Source organism: Gorilla gorilla, chromosome Y, assembly GCF_029281585.2.
Source record: "Gorilla gorilla gorilla isolate KB3781 chromosome Y, NHGRI_mGorGor1-v2.1_pri, whole genome shotgun sequence".
NCBI lineage: Eukaryota > Metazoa > Chordata > Mammalia > Primates > Hominidae > Gorilla > Gorilla gorilla.
Window position 1 is genome coordinate 45,089,030 of NC_073248.2, and position 20,900 is coordinate 45,109,929.

A 20,900-nucleotide genomic window follows, 5' to 3' on the forward strand; every position below is an offset into this window, starting at 1 on the left:
TAAACCCCCTCTCAGCAAAAAAGAAAAAAAGTCAAATTTGAAATGATTGTTTTCCTTCAAGCAAGGAATTAGCATTAGTTAATAGAAAACTGATGCTAACTTCTTTAATAGCAATTGGACAATTGGTTGGACAATGTGAAATCGCCATTTTTAAAGCAAAAGATGGTGGCAATTTCAAATGATTCAACCTCTATATTCTTAACTATGGTACTGTAAATTGCCAGTTTATATACAATATTCCAACCTGTAGAGCTAAACACAGAACCTGTATATTAACTAATATACAGCTAAACACAGAACTTGTATTTTAACTAATGGGTTTGAAACTAGTCAATAAGACTAAAACTTGATTTTACTGAATTATGTAAGTCAGTTGATGGTGCTATGTTTTCCTGGAATTTGATATAAAAATTGATTTAGAGCCCACTAAAAATGTAATTATTTATGTTTGTCAAGATTTGTGAAATATGCTTAGATGATTATTTAAAGCCTAAACCTGAAAGAGAGAAAATCTAACTAAACTTAAATTGGTTGGATTTACAAATGGCTTTTTTTCCCCATTTTCACCCCACCAATGTCAACTTCTTCATATCATTACACTATAAAAATTCCAGTATAATTTTTGATATAGCATCTCTGTTGGCTCCCTTAATCTAAAAGGTTCTCACAAAGTTTAAGAACAACCTTAAATATTACTGGAACAAAAACAGACATACAGACCAATGGAACAGAATACAAAGCCCAGAAAAAATCCATGCATTTATACTCAGCTGATATTCAACAAAGGTGCCAAGAATCCAAGATGGGGAAAGGACAGTCTCTTCAATAAACGATACTGGGGAAACTGAATATCCACTTGCAGAAAAATGAAATTGCAACCTATCTCACCCAATATACAAAAATCATCTCAAAGTAAATGCTTAACTGTGAAACATGAAATTGGAAAACTACTAGAAGAAAAGATAGGTGAAAATCTTCTTGACATTGGTCTGGGCCAAGATATTTTTGGATATGACTGAAAAGCATAGGCAACAAAAGAAAAAGTAGACAAATGATACTGTATCAAACTAAAATGCTTTTGCACAGCAAAGGAAATATTTATAGAGTAAAGAGACAACCTACAGAATGGGAGAAATATCTACAAAGCATACATTCCATAATAGGTTAACAGATTTTTTAAAAAAGGAATTCAGACAACACAATAGCAAGAGAACAAGTTACTTCTCTAGAAAATGGGCAAAGAACCTGAAAAGATACCTCTCAACAGAAGACACACAAATGGCCAAGAGGTATAATGAGAAAATGCTAAACATCATTAATCATCAGGGAAAAGCAAATTAAAACCACAAAGAGATATCCTCACACCTGTTAGGATGGTCATTAACAAAAAGACAAAAGAAGAGTTGGTGAGGATGAAGAGAAAAGGGAACCCCCTTGTACACTGTTGGTGTGAATGTAAATTAGTAGTTATTGTGGAAAACAGCACTGAGATTCCTCAAAAAACCAAAAATAGAACTACCATATGATTTGGAGATTCCACTTCTGGGTATATATCCAAAGGAAATGAAATCTGCACTCCCATGTTCACTGCAGCATTATTCATAATACCCAAGCTATGGAGTCAATCTAAATGTCATCAGTGGATGAATGGATAAATAATATATGGTATATATAATTAAAGGCATACTATTCAGCCTTAGAGGAGATCCTGTCACTCGAGATAATATGGACGAACCTGGAGAACATTATGCTAAGTGAAATAAGCCAGGCGTAGAAAGACAAATACTGCATGTCTTGCTTATTTGTGGAATCTAAAAAAGTCAAATTCATAGAAGCAGAGAGTAGAATGGTGGTTACCAGGGGCTGGGGAGACAAAACTTGGGGGATTGTGAAGATGTTGGTTTTTACTTTATGATTATTGTTATTTTTTTAGATGGAGTTTTGTTTTTGTTGGTCGGGCTGGAGTGCAATGGTGCGATCTCAGCTCACTGCAACCTCTGCCTCCCAGGTTCAAGCGATTCTTCTGCCTCAGCCTCCTGAGTAGCTGGGACTACAGGTGCATGCCACCACACCTGGCTAATGTTTTGTAATTTTTAGTAGAGATGGGGCTTCACCATGTGATCCACCTGCCTAATCCTCCCAAAGTGCTGGGATTACAGGTGTGAGCCACTGTGCCCAGCCTGAGATGTTGATGAAAGGATGCAAAATTTCAGTTAGACAGGAAGAATAAGTTCAGGAAATTTATTGTACAACATAGTGACCACAGTTAATAATCATGTATATTTGAAAATTGCTGAGACAGTAGATTTTAAATGTTCTCACACAAAAATATGAGAAGTAATGCATATGTTAATTAGCTTGATTTAGCCATTTCACAATGTTTACGTATATCAAAACATCATGTTGTACACCATAAATATATTGGTTTTTTATTTGTTAATTTAAAAATAAAAAAGATCAGCCTTAAATGAAAGTACTCTGATATTCTAAAATTAAAGACTGTTTGTATTTTGAGAGATATAAACTGGCAAACCAAAAATAAAGAAATCCAAATACTAGGAAAACAAGGGAAAATATGCTCAACCTTCCTTAGTTCTTTTTTCCTACTTTCTTCCCTTCCTTATCCTCTCCCTATCTCCTACCCTTCCTCCTCTCCTCTTTCCTTTCTCCTTCCCTTCTTTCAGTCTTGGAGCTAATATTTAAAAATGATAACAATTATTAATACATATTAATAGCAATACGTATCTTGTTCTTGTACTTTATGTATATTTACATATCTTTAGAAATGGAGAAATAAAAAGGAAAATATTATTACCTGTGCCCCCTTTACAGTGAATCGCTACGATGTTTTCAAGATCTTGAGCCATCCACTCATTTACTTCCTTGGTGAAAACCACCATCTGACAGATTTCAAGTTTAAGATTTTTAGTTAAAATATTTTGAAAAAATCAAGCCCAACATATTTAGCCCTCTTCTGATGGTCAATTTAGCATAAAACTTACTGTAGAGTGGGGACATTATGATCATCAATCATGATTCTAACAACCCTATTATGGAAGTGCTTAGGATCATAAGCTCTTTCACCTAAAACAAATAATATGTATGTCATATCTCTATAGGGAATAACATGATAAATGAGGAAGTTATGAATAAGTTAACATATCTTATTAGAATTCCTTATCTATCTTCAAAAAGAGCTTTCCAAGTTGCTCCTGCCACTCTAAAATAAACACAAGTGTTTCAAAAATGTAAGGATGGTAGTGGGTTATCCATCTCATATAACCTAAACTCAACTTATTTTTGTTTAATAGGTATAATTTTTAACTTTCTAGCAGACTATTCATTATATTATTTCAGGGTAGTTAGAAACCACACAAGGCAAATGTAGCTGACCAAAATGTTTGCCCCCTGAAAATGTCTATTGAGTATACAGGTAGAGGAAAAAAAATCAAGAGAGACAGGGTATTAAACTGGGTTACAACCTATTTTCTGCAGTTTTTTGCTTTTTTCCCATCTAGAGCCTTGCTCTCATCACATGCCACTGCTGATGGGTCAGAAGACTAACTTGTTAAATTGTCTATGTCCTCATAGCGCAATCTGGCAAGAAAAACAGAAAGATTTTCCTAAACCTAATATCGCTAGAACAGATCTTCCCTAAAATGGTTTGCTTCCACTGCAGCCTCATTGGTCCTGCCAAAGCCACATCCTTCATATGGTACTTTGTGCTGCTGGGCTAACTCCTTCTACTAAATGGTGCCAGTCCAAGATGGGGATTTTTAAATTCATTCCTTGCCACTACCAAATACTTATGATTAAATGCAATCTAAAAAACAAAATCACCTTCTTACGTGCAGTAATCTGTTTTCTATCTACAGTAGCAAAATACAGAGTAATGTACATACTGCATAGATTGTAGACTCGATAGCGGTTTCGGTGTTTCTTATCTAGAAACTGCACTACTTCCTAAAAAAGACAAACACATATCTTACATATTTACATGGCACCAACATAAGCTATTTCCTAGGGGGAACCTAAAATGGTTATTACTTTTATTAATTTGTCTCTCACTAGCATCTTCTAGGGGAGATTCAGGGAATAAGAGGGTATGCAAATTTCAAGTTCTAATCCACTGTGATTTTTCAAATAGTCCACAAGTATGTTTGGCTACTCAGATGAGTCTCTATTGTAAATACACACTTTTAAAGCTATCAGATAAGTAAATTGGCTGGTTAACTAACTTTAAGTAATTTGTTCTAAATCATTAATTCACAGTTAATATGGTTCTTGTTTAAATCTAATTCATATTCGTTCTTTTTTAAATTTAATTCTGAATAGATACATCTTTAGAGAGTGATCTGCATATTACAGTCTAAGCACTATGTAAACAAATAAATGCAAAAAGTATATAGTATGATTGCGTGTATGTGTGATAGAAAAAGATAAACATGTCAAATTTTAAATAACTGGTAACAATATGGAGACTTTTTTGGCTCATTTGTTCTCTTTATTTTTTTAAATGAAAATATATGTGTACCTATAAGTGTGTGTGTATATATATATGTATATATGTATAACCTTTAAAATGAAAAACAAATAGTAGTTATAATTTAAAATACAATCAATACCACTATATGAATCCAACTTTCAGTAAATACATCTTTCTGAAACATACACACACATACGTATATATCTCTGTGCAACAACAAAAATGACACAAAATTTTAAAACTGATTAGTATGGTACCCTCAGAGCAATGTTTACTGGCTTAATATTGAGAAAAATAAAATGAAGGTATCAAAGTCATCCATTTATTAAACTGGCTATCTCTGTTAAGAGGAAATAATAAGTCAAAAAGATGAACACTCTGAATCTGCATAGTGGGGGAGGCAAGGATAAATAGTTTTATATACTTCAGGTGTATCCTCCCCCCAGGTGATGGCTTTGTTCTTATCAATCTCTATGTTAAGATAATCCAATGGCCTGACCTGTCTTCCACCTGAAGAGACCATGGAGATTAGGCTCAGTCTTGTGCTTGCTTCCCTTTTCCATGGTGTGGCACTGGGCACACTTCTGAACAAAAATTTTCTTGCCTTTCTCAGCATCACCCATATTTAATTCTCTCTTTCATCACTGGCCCTACAAAGGTTCCCGCTCAGAAGCCAGATGTCCCGCTCTATGTATCATATTTTCTTTAATCTATCTTCGACTGGCATTTAGGTTGATTCCATGTCTTTGCTCTTGTGAATACTGCTGCAATGAACACATGTGTGCATGCATGTATTTTTATAAGACAATGATTTATATTCCTTTGGGTATATACCCCATAATGGGATTGCTGGGTCTGATGGTATTTCTGCCTCTAGGTCTTTGAGGAATTGCCACACTGTCTTCCACATGGGTTGAACTAATTTACTCACCCATCAACAGCATTTCTTTTTCTCTGCAACCTTCCCAGCATCTGTTATTTTTTGGCTTTTTAATAGTAGCCATTCTGACTGGCATGAGATGGCATCTCATTGTGGTTTTGTTTGCATTTCTTTAATGATCAGTGATGTTGAGTTTTTTTTTCATATTTTTGTTGACTGCACGCAAGTCTCTTTTGGGAAGTGTCTGTTCAGATCCTCTGCCCACTTTTTAATGGGGTTGTGTTTTTCTTGTAAATTTAAGTTCCTCATAGACTCTGAAGGAGATATTACCAGCGAAGGCTGAGAAACAGCAAAGATGACAGCCAGCTCCTTCCTTTGGAAGCTCCATCACAGGGGGATACTGACCTGTAGCCAGCCCGCACATACCTGCAAGAGGTGGCTGGAGACCCCTGTTGGGCATTCTCACCCAGTCAGGAGGCATGGGATCAGGGACCCATCCAAAAAAGCAGTCTGGCTGCTTTGGGGTAGAGCAGGTGTGCTGCACTGTGGGGGATCCTTCCTCCTCCGGACCACCTGTATTCTCCAAAGCCAGCAGGTTGGAGTGGCTGAGTTGACCAAACTGCAGAGGTGGCAGCTGCCCCTCCCACCAGGAGCTCCATTTCAGGGAGAGATCAAAGCTCTGTCCATAGAACCATTGCTGGAGTGGTTAAAGCCCCTACAGGGATTCCTGCCCAGTGAGGAGGAATGGATTGGGGTCCTGCTTAAAGAGGCAGTCTGGTTATGATCTGGCAAGCCAGCTGTGCTGTGTCGTGGGGAACTCTTCCTTGTCCAGACTGTCTGTATTCTCCATAGCTGGCAGGCTGGAGTGGCTGAGTCTATGAACCACAGTGATGCTGGCTGCCTCTCCCCACCTCCCTGGGAACTCAGACCCATCTGAGGTGGATTCCAACCTGCTGCTGTTGGCAGGCTAGGATTCCAAGCCAGTGGGTCTTAACTTGTGAGGTGCCAAGGAAACGGGGCCTGCAGAATGATGCTGCCTGGCTCCCTGGATTCAGCCCCCTTCCCAGAGATACGTATGGACAGATTTCCCACTGTGCTGAAGATCCCCGGGGCTAGAGTGTGTAAAACTCCTGGGTTTCTGTGTGTGCCTGAGCAGCTGATGTGCCCAGACTCCATACAGGTCTGTGTATCAGACCCACAGCCCTGGTGGCATGGGCTCACAAGGGGATCTCTTGATCCACGGCTTGCAAAGATCCATGAGAGAAACACGCTTTCCCGGGCAGGACTGCACACTCACTCACTGCTTCCCTTGGCTGGGAGTGGGGGTTCCTTTGGCTCCATGCCGCCCCCGGCTGGGCCGTCGCACCCTCTGCCTGCTTGTCTTCATTCTCCATTGGTCGACCTGTTCATCCAGTCAGTCCCAATGTGAGAACCTGGTTATCTCAATTGAAGGTGCTGAATTCCTTCGCCCCTTTTCATTCTTCTTTATGAGCACTGCAGAATGCAGCTGCTTCTAATTGGCCATCTTGCATCACCCTAAACATTTCTTTTTTAGCCCTAGTTCTTAATTCCTATAGCCCTTGGTTTATCACTAGTTTCTTGATAAAACAATCCGTCCATGTTCTCTAGTCATGGGATGATGACTCAGGCCAGGTAACCAGGACATTTTCTGGGAAGTAGCTGAACTTGCAGCCCTGTCCTGTTCAGAACTGAGCTAACACACTGCAGAGAGGTACTCCTTCCACCTCTCGGCAACTGATACCAGCCCTCGATAGTTACACTTTTATTGAGATATAATAAGTATTGTAAATTACATAAAATTAAACAATGATCCTTTCAGCTGGCATTTCACAGTAAACAGCATTATATGTTTGAAATTAATTTAGTCATCCAAATAGCCTAAAGTAATATGCCCCGACTATAATTTAGGATCTCAACCTAAGAAAACACATTTTGGGTTATGGCATCCCCATCTTTCTTCCCTATGGTAGACTATCAAAAACGGCCACAATTCTTTATAATTCCTTCCATCAAGAGTTGGAGTTTATTTTCTACTCCTTGAATCCAGACTGGTAGTATAATTTGCATTATCCAATAAAATGGGGTAGAATTAATATATAATTTTGAGCCTGGGCCTGAAGAGGATTTGCATTGTTTTGTTGCTGCTCCTGGGACTCTTGCCTCTGCCATCATGTGAACAGGCCTGAAGTAGCCTACTGGAGAACGAGAGACCACATGGGGCCATTCAGCCAAGTCAGGTAATTTTCTTTCCTTTCATTTAAAAAATCTGTTTCCTTCATTCTTTAAAAATATTTTTAATTGACACATAATACTTGTTCATATTTATAAGGTAGAGAGGGATATCTCAATACTTGTACACAATGTGTAATGATCAAATCAGGATAATCAGCATATCCATCACCTCAAATACTTATCATTCTTTGTGTTGGGAACACTCAACATCCTCTCTATTTAAAAATATACAATAAATTATTGTTAACTGTAGTCACCCTACAGCACTACAGAACACCAGAACTTATTCCTATCTGTAAGCTTAAATCTGATATTTCTTTGTTGATTTTCTGTCTAGATGATCTGTCCAGTGGTTAAGAGTGGGGTGCTAAAGGCCCCAACTGTTACTGCATTGGAGTCTATCTTTCCCTTCAGAACTAAAAATATTTGCCTTGTTTATCTGAGTGCTCTAGTGTAGGGTACATACATATTTACAATTATTCTATCTTACTGCTAAGTTGATCTCTTTATTATTATAAAATGACCTTCTTTGTCTCTTCATACAGTTTGACTTAAAGTCTGTTTTTATCAGATAAGTATGGCTACCTCTGCTCGCTTTTGTTTTCTGTTTGCCTGGAATATCTTCTTCTATCCCTTCACTTCCAGTCTGTATGACCCTTTACAGGTGAAGTTAGTTTCTTGTAGGCAGCATACAGTTTGGTCTTTTTTTTTTTTTTTTTAAATCTTGGCAGCCAACTCTGTATCTTTTAATTGGGAATTTGATCTGTTTACATTACATTCAAGGTTACTATTAATAGATTAGGTTTTATCCTGTCATTTTGTTCATTTTTTTCTGGTTGTTTTGTATATCCTTTGTTCTTTTCTTCACCTTTTTTTTTTAATCTTTGTGGTTTGGTCACTTTCTGTAGTGACAAAGTTTGATTCCTTTCTCTTTTTCATGTGTATATCTGCACTACAGGTGAGTTTTACACGTTTGTGTGTTTTGACAATGGTAATCATCCTCTTGCTTCCAGATGTAGAACCACCTTAAGCAGTCCTTGTAAGGCCAGTCTAGTGGGAATGAATTCCTTCAGTTTTTGCTTGTATAGGAAATACTTTATTTCTCCCTCATTTCTAGGGGATAGCTCTACTAGGTATAGTATTCTTGGTTGACAGTTGTTTTTTTTTTTTTCCTTCAGTACTTTGAATATATCATCCCATCTTATTGTCTACTGACCTGTAAAGTTTCCACTGGGAAATCCACTGCTAATCAAATGGAGTTTCCCTTATATGTGACTTGATGCTTTTTTCTTGCTGTTTTTAACATTTCCTTTTTTTTTTTTTTTTTGGATACAGTCTTGCTCTGTCACCCAGGCAGTAGTGCAGTGGTGTGATCTTGGCCCACTGCAACCTCCAACCTCTTGGGTTTAAGCAATTCTCGTGATTCAGCCTCCCAAGTAACTGGAACTACAGGTTCATGCCACCACACCCAGGTAATTTTTTTGTATTATTACTAGAAATGTGGTTTCTTCATGTTGGCCATGCTCGCCTTGAACTCCTGGCCTCAAGTGATCCACCGGCCTCAGCCTCCCAAAGTGCTGGGATTATAGGTGTGAGACACCGCACGTGATGAATATTACCTCTTTTTGACTTTTGACAGTTTGACTACTATGCACCTCAGAGAAGACCTTTTTGGGTTGAATCTATTTGAGAACCTTTGAGCTTCCTAGATTTTGGCCATATCTCTCCCATGTCTGTTTTTAAAGCTCTTGATTGTTATTTCTTTTTTTTTTTTTGAGATAGGGTATCACTCTGCCACCCAGGCTGGAGTGCAGTGGCACAATCTTGGCTCACTGCAACCTCCACCTCCTGGATTCAAGCAATTCTCGTGTCTCAGCCTCCCAAGTAGCTTGGATGGCAGGCATGCATCACCAAACCCAACTAATTTTTGTATTTTTTAGAGACAGGATTTCGCCATGTTAATCAGGCTTGTCTTGAACTCCTGATCTCAAGTGGTCCACTGCCATGGCCTCCCAAAGTGCTGGGATAAAAGGTGTAAACCACTTCACATGGACTCTTGATTGTATTTTTATTTTATTCCTTAAATTCTTCAGCTCCACAATCTCTGTCTGGTTTTTAATGATATATATATATCCTTGTTGAATTTCTCATAAGATCATAAATTGTTTTTCTAATTTCATTGATTTGTCTATCTGTATTCTCTATCTCATAGTTTCCTTAAGATCATTATTTTGAATTCCTTCTTAGCCATTTGATATACTCTTTAAATTTAGGGTCTGTTAATGGGGAATTATGGTGTTTCTTTGGAGGTGTAATGTTTCCTTGCTTTTCACGTTTCTTGTGGCCCTGAACTGATTTTTGCACATCTGGGGGAACAGTTGCCTCTTCCAATGTTAGGGAGTTTTCACAGACAAATACTTTTTCCAATAGTTGTCTCCTATAGTGTTCATTGAGTAGGGTGCTTTGACTTTGGTTCTGGGTGGGTGCAGTAATAGAGTCTTCAGGTGACTTTTTTGGCTGTAATCAGCATTCAGTGGTGTCTGTGAGTGCCTCAGTGGCCTGATGGTGAGTGTTTGTGGAGACAGTGGTATGGCTTTTCTTGGTGTGAGAGCCATCATTCAGATTAGTTCTCAGGCCTTAGGCACATGCATGCTAGCTGCAGTGGCTTTGTTAGTTGTGGGGTATTGCCAACAGCAGGGCGGGCACCAGGCAGGCCAGTCCTCAGTGCCTTAGAAGTGCATGCAGCAAATGGTGGCTCTGCTGGTGAAGGGGGTGGGGCTGTTGGCAGCAGTGGGTGCCAGATGGGATGGGCCTTGGGCCTTGGGGGGTGCATTTAGCATGCAGTGGTTCTGTCAGTTGAGGGTAGCCAAGTCATTTTAGACTAGCCAGTCCTCAGATGACCCAGTAGCTGCCCACTGACACATGAATGAGCTTAGCTGAGACAGGAAATCCTTTCTGCAAGCACCTAAATGGGACAGTTAAGCCCATACCAAATTCACAAACCACAGTATCATGAGCCAAATAAATAGTTGCGGTTATAGGCCAGTAAGTTTTGGGGTGGTTTGTAACCACTGGCACAATTGTAACTGCTATCAATCCATTATGATTTTTTTCCTTGAAAGAGTACATTTTTAAAAGAATACTGCCATATCTGGGTCAGTATTAAACTTATGACTACACAGTCTACATTCACTAAGAAATGAGTATTTGTCAGATAAAGACCCTTACCTCGATTGGATTTCTATAGAAAGACTGCCTTCCAGAAGATGGAAATGACATAGCAATAATACGTTCTAAGAGTCAAAATCATCACTATTACAAACATTATTATAGATTTCATATAACATACAAAAAAATTAATTTATACATGATCAGACTCCATTTTCACAGAAAAAAAACCTTTTAAGATTGAGGTTGACAGAAAAGAGCTAATACTCCGGATAATCAAATAACATATTAAATTATCCAACACAATGACCATTAAACTGCCATGGAGTTCTTAAGTCTCCACTAGTTCTAACTGTATGCCATGTATTTGCGATGGCCTCAGTCTGAAGTTCCCCTGTTCTTAGAATTTATTTCTTATCTTAAATACCACAGAAAATCCGAGATTTCTGGGCACCAGTGATGGTGGGAACTCCCAAGGTGCTTTGCAGCCCTCTGACTCAGAAGATCTGAGATCTACAAAGCACTGACCTCATTCTGTGGGATTCTAGGATAAGAAGAGGTCTCTGTGGGATCCTTGGGACTCAGAAATAACTACTAGAGGTTAATAAATTGAAACTCAAATGGAGTCAGCTGAAAATCCATTCAAGTTCCTATGCTGCAACTGAATAGTCCTGAATTGAGAAGACACACAGATCTTCCATTGCCAGGGCTAAACCACAGATATGTCACACTATCACAGTAGCATATATCCTCATGAATAAAGAATATTTTGAATGAATGTGTCTTAGATGAGGCAAAAAAAAATACAATTACAAGAAAAAGTGAAGTAATACAAGTAAATCAACGGTTAAGTGTCACAAACCTGTAACGTAAGTGAGGTCTAGGTCAAATCCATCCCTTGTGTATCGCCTTTTGTTTTCTGAAACCTGACAGTTTAAAATCATCATTAGTTTGTGAAACACTCATCAACAGAAAAATAAAAAACATTATACAGTATAGATATAAACCCTTGTCAATGGGTCCCAAAACACAAAATATTTTTGTGAATCATAAGCATGTTTTGCCCACTTACCCGCCTTCTTATCAGCTTTTCAAGTTGTCTTTTTTGATGAAACAGACGAAAAATTCTTAACAGAATAATAAGTCGTAGAAGTCGAAGTAAATATGTCCATCTAAGAATAAATTTAAAAGATCCATTTCTGCTTCAGAAACAGAATTTTATCAATATAAACTATGTCTAGAGCAGCAGTTGTTAACCAGAGGCAATTTTCCCTCCTCTCCCCAATTACCTACCTGCGGGATATTTGGCAATGTCTGGAGGCATTTAGGTTTTCGCCACTGGCATGCGTGCGTGTGTGTGTGTGTCTGTGTGTTACTTACATCTAGTGAATAGAGGCCAGGAATTTTGCTAAACACCCTACAATTAATATAACTGCTCACCACCCTCTTATGACAATGATCTGGCCCAAAATGTCAGTAATGCTAAGGCTGAGAAATTCTGGTCTAGAGAAAAAGTGATACAATAGACTCTTAGCATCTGTAAATTTAATTTTGGGATTTAAGACTAGCATTTTCAATTTTTCCACATCAAAACAAATCGATTATTCTTGTTCATGTTTGTTATTCCCATGAGTAACAGATGTTCACTACAGCTGCTACTACACATCAGGGAGGCAACAGATTGAGATACTTCCGAAGTGCGCTAGCTGGAATCTCCCCTACCATCAGAACCACCGAAGCAGAGAACTGATGGTCTGGACTAGTGCTTCTCTGATTTGGGCACACATCAATAAGAGCCACCTGGAAAAGCTTGTTAAGCTGCAGATTGCTGGGTCCCAGAGACACTGATTCAGTGGGTCCAGGGTAGGGCCTAAGGTATTTTTCTTCTTATATTTCTAGCAAGCTGTCAAGTGATGCTGATGTTTCTAGTCAGAGGACCACATTGGCTGAGGTTATTTTCAAATAACTCCAAAAGCCTATCACTTAACATGCTTTTAGTTGGGGCCTGAGCTGTAGTCCAGGGAAGCTAGGGTACAAAAAAAGAAATCAGCTATTTGATCCATGAACAAGCTTAGGAAGCCACCATCTACATCCCAGTATACATTTGCTCTTTCATTTTCCTCATTGTCACAGTAAAAAAAGAGTCACCAGGGCTTCATATACTCTTTAGTTTCCCAATCCCTAACACTTCTAACTTTGCCTAAGCTTTCTTTGTTTCTACCACAACTACACTGCAAAACTCTACTATTGTGTTGCCACGTGTCATCTCCTAGTTTCTGCTCTGTTTGCTATTTTTTAGAAACTCATGATTGAAGTCACTCTAATTTTGCGTATGCTCAAATAAATTCCCTCTTGGCTGTAGGAAAAATCCAGACAGAACATTATGTGTAAGGGATTTGTATGTAGTTGAAGCACAGAGGGGAATTGTTTTCAATATAAATTTTTTTGATATAGCAGATATTAAACTAATAAGAATATTATACTTGATCTTAGCCAAAAGGCCAAAAAATGATACAAATGGGAATTTGCTGAGAACTTCAAAATGTAGAGAAGTTAAAGTTAGTACAAGAGTAAAAGTCCTTCTTTGGGGTACTGCATCTTCTTTATTCCATTAATGGTACTTAGCCTGTATACTCATCACCAGTCCCTAAATATCACAATCTTTTAGTTTCAAAGTATGTGGGAATTTACCTAAACATTTCATTTTAAAGCAATGTATTTGGTATAGAATGAGAACATTTGAAGTTGAAAAGATTATATAGAATAAAAGGCACAGAAAATGCTATAATTAATGAAAAACTTTAAGAGAGGTAAGTCTTATGTTTCATACCTGGGAATATTCCTAAGCAACTTAATGTCAAAAAAAAATGTAAACGACATCAACCAGCAGAAGAATCACAATAATGGCAGTATCTAAAATGTTAAATAAGTCAGAAAAATACTGCTGTCTCCTGTAATATAAAACAAAAAAAATAAGTTCATTCCCCCCTGGAAGGATAGGAATATTTAAAGACCACAAACTATTGACTCATCCCCATTAAGAATTCTACTATCATGAATTATTTAAAATGTATTTTCTAGAGTAGACTAAGGGAAAAATATAACATTCATGGGAAGTTTTCAAACAATAAAATTATATTCATCATTTGACACTTATATGTGACTAAAACACCAACATGGCAATTCAAACGTAATAAGAGATATAACTAAATGCGTAATAATCACCCTCATTGTGGACAATGGGGCATCTATCCCCTCAAGCATTTATCATTCATGTTACAAACAATCCAATTACACTCTTTCAGTCATTTAAAAATATACAATCAAGTTATTGTTGACTATGGTCAATCTGTTGTGTTATCAAATAGTAGGCGTTACTCATTCTATTTTTTTGTACCCATTAACCATCCCCACCTCCCCACCCCCAAGCCCCTACTACCATTCCCAGCCTCTGATGACCATCCGTCTACTCTCTAGGTCTATGAGTTCAATTTTTTTTTTTTTTTAGAGCCCCATAATAATTGAGAACATGTGATGTTTATCCTTCTGTGCCTGGCTTATTTCACTTAACAAACATAGTGATCTCCAGTTCCATCCATGTTGTTCCAAATGACAGGATCTCTTTTTTTTTTTTTTTTTTTTTTTGAGATGGAGTTTCACTCTTTTCACTCTTGTTGCCCAGGCTGGAGTGCAATGGCGTGACTTTGGCTCACTGCAACCTCCACCTCCTGGGTTCAAGCGATTCTCCTGCCTCAGCCTCATGAGTAGCTGGGATTACAGGCGCTCGGCACCACATCCAGCTAATTTTTGTATTTTTAGTAGAGATGGGGTTTCTCCATGTTGGTCAGGCTGGTCTCGATCTCCCGACTTCAGGTGATCTGCCCACCTCAGCCTCCCAAAGTGCTGGGATTACAGGCATGAGCCAGTGCACTTGGCCAGGATCTTATTGTTTTTTATGGCTAAATAATACTCTCTTGTGTATATGTACTATATTTTCTTTACCCATTCATCTGTTGATGGGCACTTAGGTTGCTTCCAAATCTTAGCCATTATGAACAGTGCTGCAACAAACAGGGAACGCAGATATCTCTTCTATATACTGATTTCCTCTTTTGTGGGTATCTACCCAGCAGTGGGATTGCTGGATCATATGGTAGTTCTATTTTTAGTTTTTTGAGTAACCTCCAAACTGTTCTCCAATTGGTTCTACTAATTTACATTTCCATGAACAGTGTATGAGGGTTCTCTTATCTTCACATCTTGGTCAGGATTTGTTATTGCCTGACTTTTGGATATAAACCATTTTAGCTGGGGTGAGATGATATCTCATGGTAGTTTTCTACACTGAGAATTTCTCTAATGATCAATCATGTCAAGCATCTCTTGATATGCCTGTTTACCATCTGTATGTTTTGAGAAATGCCTATTCAAATCTTATCCTCATTTAAAAAATTAGATTATTAGATTTTTTCCTAGAGAGTTGTTTGAGCTCCTTACATATTCTGGTTATTAATCCCTTTTCAGATGGGTAGTTTGCAAATATTTTCTCCCATTCTGTGGGCTGTCTCTTCACTTTGCTAATTGTTTCCTCTGCTATGAAGCAGTTTTTTAACTTGATGTGATCCCATTTGCCCATTTTTGCTTTGGTTGCCTGTGCTTGTCAGGTATAGCCCAAGTAATTTTTCCTCAGACCAATGTCCTGGAGATTCTTCCCAATGTTCTCTTGTAGTATAGTAGTTTCATTGAGGTCTTAGATTTAAGTCTTTAATTCATGTTGATTTGATTTTTGTATATGGTGAGAGGTAGGGGTCTAGGTGAATTCTTCTGTATGTGTATATCCAGTTTTCCCAGAACCATTTGTTGAAGAGATGTCTTTTGTTCGATGTATGTTCTTGGCACATTTATGAAAAATGAGTTCACTGTAAGTGTGTATGGATTTGTTTCTGGGTTCTCTATTCTATTCCAGTGGTCTGTGTGTCTGCTTTTATGCCAGTGCCATGGTGTTTTGGTTATATAGTTCTGTAGTATAATTTGAAGTCAGGTAATGTGATTCCTCCAGCTTTGTTCTTTTTGCTTAGAATAGCTTTGGCTATTCTGGGTCTTTTGTGGCTCCATATAAATTTTAAGATTGTTTCTTCTATTTCTGTGAAGAATGTCATTCATATTTTGACAGGGAGTGCACTGAATCTGTAAATTGCTTTGGATAGTATGGACATTTTAACAATATTGATTCTTCCAATCCATGAACATGGAATCTCTTTCCATTTTTTGGTGTCCTCTTCAATTTCTTTCATCAGTGTTTTATCATTTTCATTATAAAGAACTTACACTTCTTTGGTTAGGTTAATTTCTAGGTATTTAATTTTATTTGTGGCTATTGTATATAGGACCACTTTTTAAATGTCCTTTCCAAATGGTTCACTGTTGACATATAGAAATGCTACTGATTTTTGTATATTGATTTTGTATCCTGCAACTTTACTGAATTTATCAATTCTAATAGTTTTTTTGGTGGAGTCTTTAGTATTTTCCAAATAAAATGTATCATCTGCAAACACAAGGATAATTTTACTTCTTCCATCCCAATTTGGATTTTTTTTTATTCCCTTTCTTTCTCTTCTATAATGGCTCTAGCTAGGACTTCCGGTACTATGTTGAACAACGGTGGTAAAAGTGGGCATCCTCATTGTGTTCTAGATCACAGAGAAAAGCTTTTCATTTTTTCCCCATTCAGTATGGTAATGACTGTGGGTCTGTCATATATGGTTTTTTATTAAGTTGAGGTATGTTACTTCTATACCCAGTTTTTTTAGGGTGTTTACCTTGAAGGGATGTTGAATTTCATCAAACGCTTTTTCAGCATCAACTGAAATGATCTTATGGTTTTTATCCTTTACTGTGTGGATATAATGTATCACATTGATTGATTTACAAATGTTGAATCATCCTTGCATCCCAGAGACACATCCCACTTGTCATGATGAATGATCTTTCCCATATATTGTTGAATTCAGTTTTCTAGTATCTTGTTGAGGATTTTTGCATCAATATTTATCAGATATATTAGCATGTTTTTGGTTTTGGTTTTGGTTTTTGGGTGTTTTTATTTTTATTCTTTTGAGACTGAAACTCATTCTGTCACCCAGGCTAGAGTGCAGTGGTGTGATCTCAGCTCACTGCAACCTCTGCCTCCCAGGTTCAAGTGATTCTCTGGCCTCGGCCTCATGAGTAGCTGAAATTACAGGTGCCCGGCACCACACCCAGCTAATTTTTGTATCTTTAGTAGAGACAGGGTTTCACCATATTAGCCAGGCTGGTCTCGAACTCCTGACCTCCAGTAAACCACCTGCCTCTGCCTCCCAAAGTGCTGTGATTATGGGAGTGAGCCACCACTTCCAGCCTACATGTGTCTTTATGGGAGAAGAGTGTTTCCTGTAGGCAACAGAGCAATGGGTTTATTTTATTTATTTTTGAGCTGGAGTCTTGCTCTGTCACCAGACTGGAGTGCAGTGGCACCATCTCGGCTCACTGCAACTCTGCTTCCCGGGTTCAAGTGATTCTCCTGCCTCAGCCTCCTGAGTAGCTGGGACTACAGGTGCACACCACCACACCTTGCTAATTTTTGTATTTTTAGTAGAGACAGCATTTCACCATGTTTGCCAGGATTGTCTGTAGCTCTTGACCTCATGATCTGCCTGCTTTGGCCTCCCAAACTGCTGGGATTACAGGCATAAGCCACCACACCTGGATGGGTCTTGTTCTTTCATCCATTCATCCACTCTATCTTTTGATTGAAAAGTTCAGTCTACTGACATTCAATGTTATTATTGATAAGTAAGGACTTACTCCTGCCATTTTGTTATTTGTTTTCTGGTTGTTTTGGGGTCTTCTCTTCCTTCTTTCCTTCCTGTCTTTCATTAGTGAAGGTAATTTTCTCTGGTGATATGATTTAGTTTCTTGTTTTGTATTTTTCATATATCCATTGTTATATTTTTTGGTTTGAGGTTACCATGAGGCTTGTAAATACTATCTTATAATCCATTATTTTACTCTTATAACAAGTTTTCATAAACAAGTAAAAAGAAAACTAATAAAAACTCTACAACTTAGTCTCCCTATTTTTTAACTTTTTGTTATTTCTATTTATATCTTATTATACCATCTATGTCTTGAAAAGTTGTAGTTAATATTTTTGATTGGCTCATAGTTTAGTCTCTCTACTTAGAGTAAGAGTAGTTTATACATCATAGTTACAGTGTTATAACATTCTGCATTTTTCTGTATACCTACTATTACCAGTGAGTTTTATACCTTCAGGTTGTTACTTATTGCTCATTAATGTCCTTATCTTTTGGATTGAAATACTCCCTTTAGCATTTCTTCTAGGACAGGTCTGGTGTTGACAAAATCCCTCAGCTTTTGTGTGGAAAAGTCTTTATTTCCCCTTCACTTTGAAGGATATTTTCACTGGATACACTGTTCTAGGGTAAATGTTTTTTTCCTTCAGCACTTTCAATATGTCATGCCACTCTCTCCTGGCCTGAAACGTTTCTACTAAAGAGTCTGCTGCCAGATATATTGTAGCACCATTGTATATTATTGGTTTCTTTTCTCTCGCTGCTTTTAAGATCCTTTTTTTATCCTTGATCTTTGGGACTGTGATTATTAAATGCCTTGAGGTAGTCTTCTTTGAGTTACATCTGCTCGGCGTTTTATAACTTTCTTGTACTTGGATATTGATATCTTTCTGTAGATTTGGGACGTTCTGTTACCATCCCTTTGAATAAACTGTCTACACTCCCCACCTCCTCTTTAAGGCCTCTTTAAGGCCACTTAGATTTGTCCTTTTGAGGTTATTTTCTAGATCCTGTAGGCAGGCGTCATTGTTTTTTATTCTTTCCTTTGTCTCCTCTATGTATTTTGAAATAGCCTGTCTTCAAGCTCATTAATTCTTTCTTCTGGTTTATCAATTCTGCTATTAAAAGACTCTAATGCATTCTTCGGCACGCCAATTACATTTTTTGGCTCCAGAATTTCTGCTTGATTCTTTTAAATTATTTCAATCTCTTTGTTAAACTTATCTAATAGAATTATGAATTCCTTCTCTGTATTATCTTGAATTTCTTTGAGTTTCCTTCCTCAACACAGCTATTTTGATTTCTTTGTCTGAAAGGTCACATATCTCTGTTTCTACAGGATTGGCCCCTGGTGTCTTATTTAGTTCATTTGGTGAGGTCATGTTTTCCTGGATAGTGTTGATGCTAGCAGATATTCTTTGGTGTCTGGGCATTGAAGAGTTAGGTATTGATTGTAGTTTTCACTGTATTTATTGTAGTTTTCACTGTCAGGGCTTGTTTGTACCCATCTTTCTTGGGAAGGCTTTCCAGATATTTGAAAGAACTTGGATACTGTGATCTAATCTCTATCTGCTTTAGGGGGCACCCCAAGCCTCCTAAATTCTGGTTCTTGCAGACTCATAGTGGTACTGCCTTAATGGTCTTGGACAAGATCCAGGATAATTCTCTGCATTACCAAAAGGAGACTCTTGTTTTCTTCCCTTACTTTCTCCCAAACAGAGTTTCTCTCTCTGTTCTGAGGCACCTAAAGCTTGGGGTTGAGTGACATAAGCACGTCTGTGGCCACCACTACTGTGACTGCATGGGGTCAGACCTGAGGCCAGCACAGCACGGAGTCTTGCCCAAGACCTGCTGTAACCACTCCTTAGCTATTGCAGGAGTTTACTGAAGGCCCTGGGGCTCTACAGTCATCACATGGTAAAAACAGCCAGGCCTGTGTCCTTGCCTTCAGGATGGCAAGTTCTCCTAGCCTCCAGGTGGATCCACAGGTGCTGTCTGGGAATCAGGGCCCAGATCAAAAACTGTAAAAGCCTACCTAGTGTTTTATTGTGCTATGGCTGAGCTGTCACTCAAACCACAAGATGCAGTCCCTCCCATTCTTTCCACCCCTGTCCAAAGGCAGAGGAACATCAATCCATGGCCACCTCAAACACAGGACATGGGGGGTACTGCCAGACTACCACCAATGTTCTCATAAGGCCCAAAGGCTCTTAAGTCAGTTTCCCGTGAATGCTCCTGTTAATTATTTTAAAATGCTTTTTTTTTTTTTTTTTTTTTTTTTTGAGATGGAGTCTCACCCTGTCACCCAGGCTAGAGTGCAATGGCATGATCTCAGCTCAGTGCAACTTCTGCCTCCCAGGTTCTAATGATTCTCCTGCCTCAGCCTCCCAACCAGCTGGGATTACAGGCAACCACCACCACGCCCAGCTAATTTTTGTATTTTTAGTAGAGACGGGGTTTCACCATGTTGGCCAGGATTTTCTCGAACTCCTGACCTTGGGATCCTCCCACCTCAGCCTCTGAAAGTGCTTCTTATAAAACTACAAAGTAGCTTAATGCATTATAAAAATAATCAAACTTACCCTTCTACAAATACTCGAAGAAGAACATCCATGAGAAAAAATAAGCCAATAGCTAGAGAAATAGAACGATACTCCAAAGGAATATAAAGTTTGCTGTCAGTGAAAATTAGGTCGGCAAGGATGAGAGTGGCATCCAGTAAGACCAGGAAAACTCCAAATAGTCTAAAATAAACAAACAAACAAATAAATAAATAAATAAATAAATAAATAAATAAATAAATGCAAAGATAAAGGGGCATTTGTCCCTGTAGCTATACTATATTTAAGCCACTGATCAGGTACCAAAATGTTATTATTTAGTATTAAGCTGCCCAGTGGCAGGAAAAACCGTAATGCCTTAGAATCTCAGAAAAATCACTGTTTTCACCCAATAGAAGCAGTTCTTAATAAACAGAATTCTCACCAAACCACTTCACAAGATATTATCGTGGCCTTTTACAGTAAACACATCAGGCCAACACCTCAAGAGAGAAAAGTAAAACTGAATTAAAATCACCTGTCTGTTTACAAACTCTTCTTAAAATCTGCAAATTTCATAAGAAGTTTATACCAATTTCTCATAAAAAATAAACCCTCATTAATCTGGATAATTCTAAAGAATTTATTAATAAAAACCAAATGAAAGCATGAGTAACATAAGCTCTTAAAAGACCAAGATTTTTCATCAGTGACAT

The 20,900-nt window shown here is 38.0% G+C and overlaps 2 pseudogenes; both read right to left on the reverse strand.

Moving 5' to 3' along the window:
• The window catches only part of LOC129530390 (putative tyrosine-protein phosphatase TPTE), a 67,455-nt pseudogene that overhangs the window by 24,561 nt on the left and 21,994 nt on the right, over positions 1-20,900 (reverse strand).
• LOC129530449 (uncharacterized) lies at positions 13,189-13,300 on the reverse strand (annotated as a pseudogene).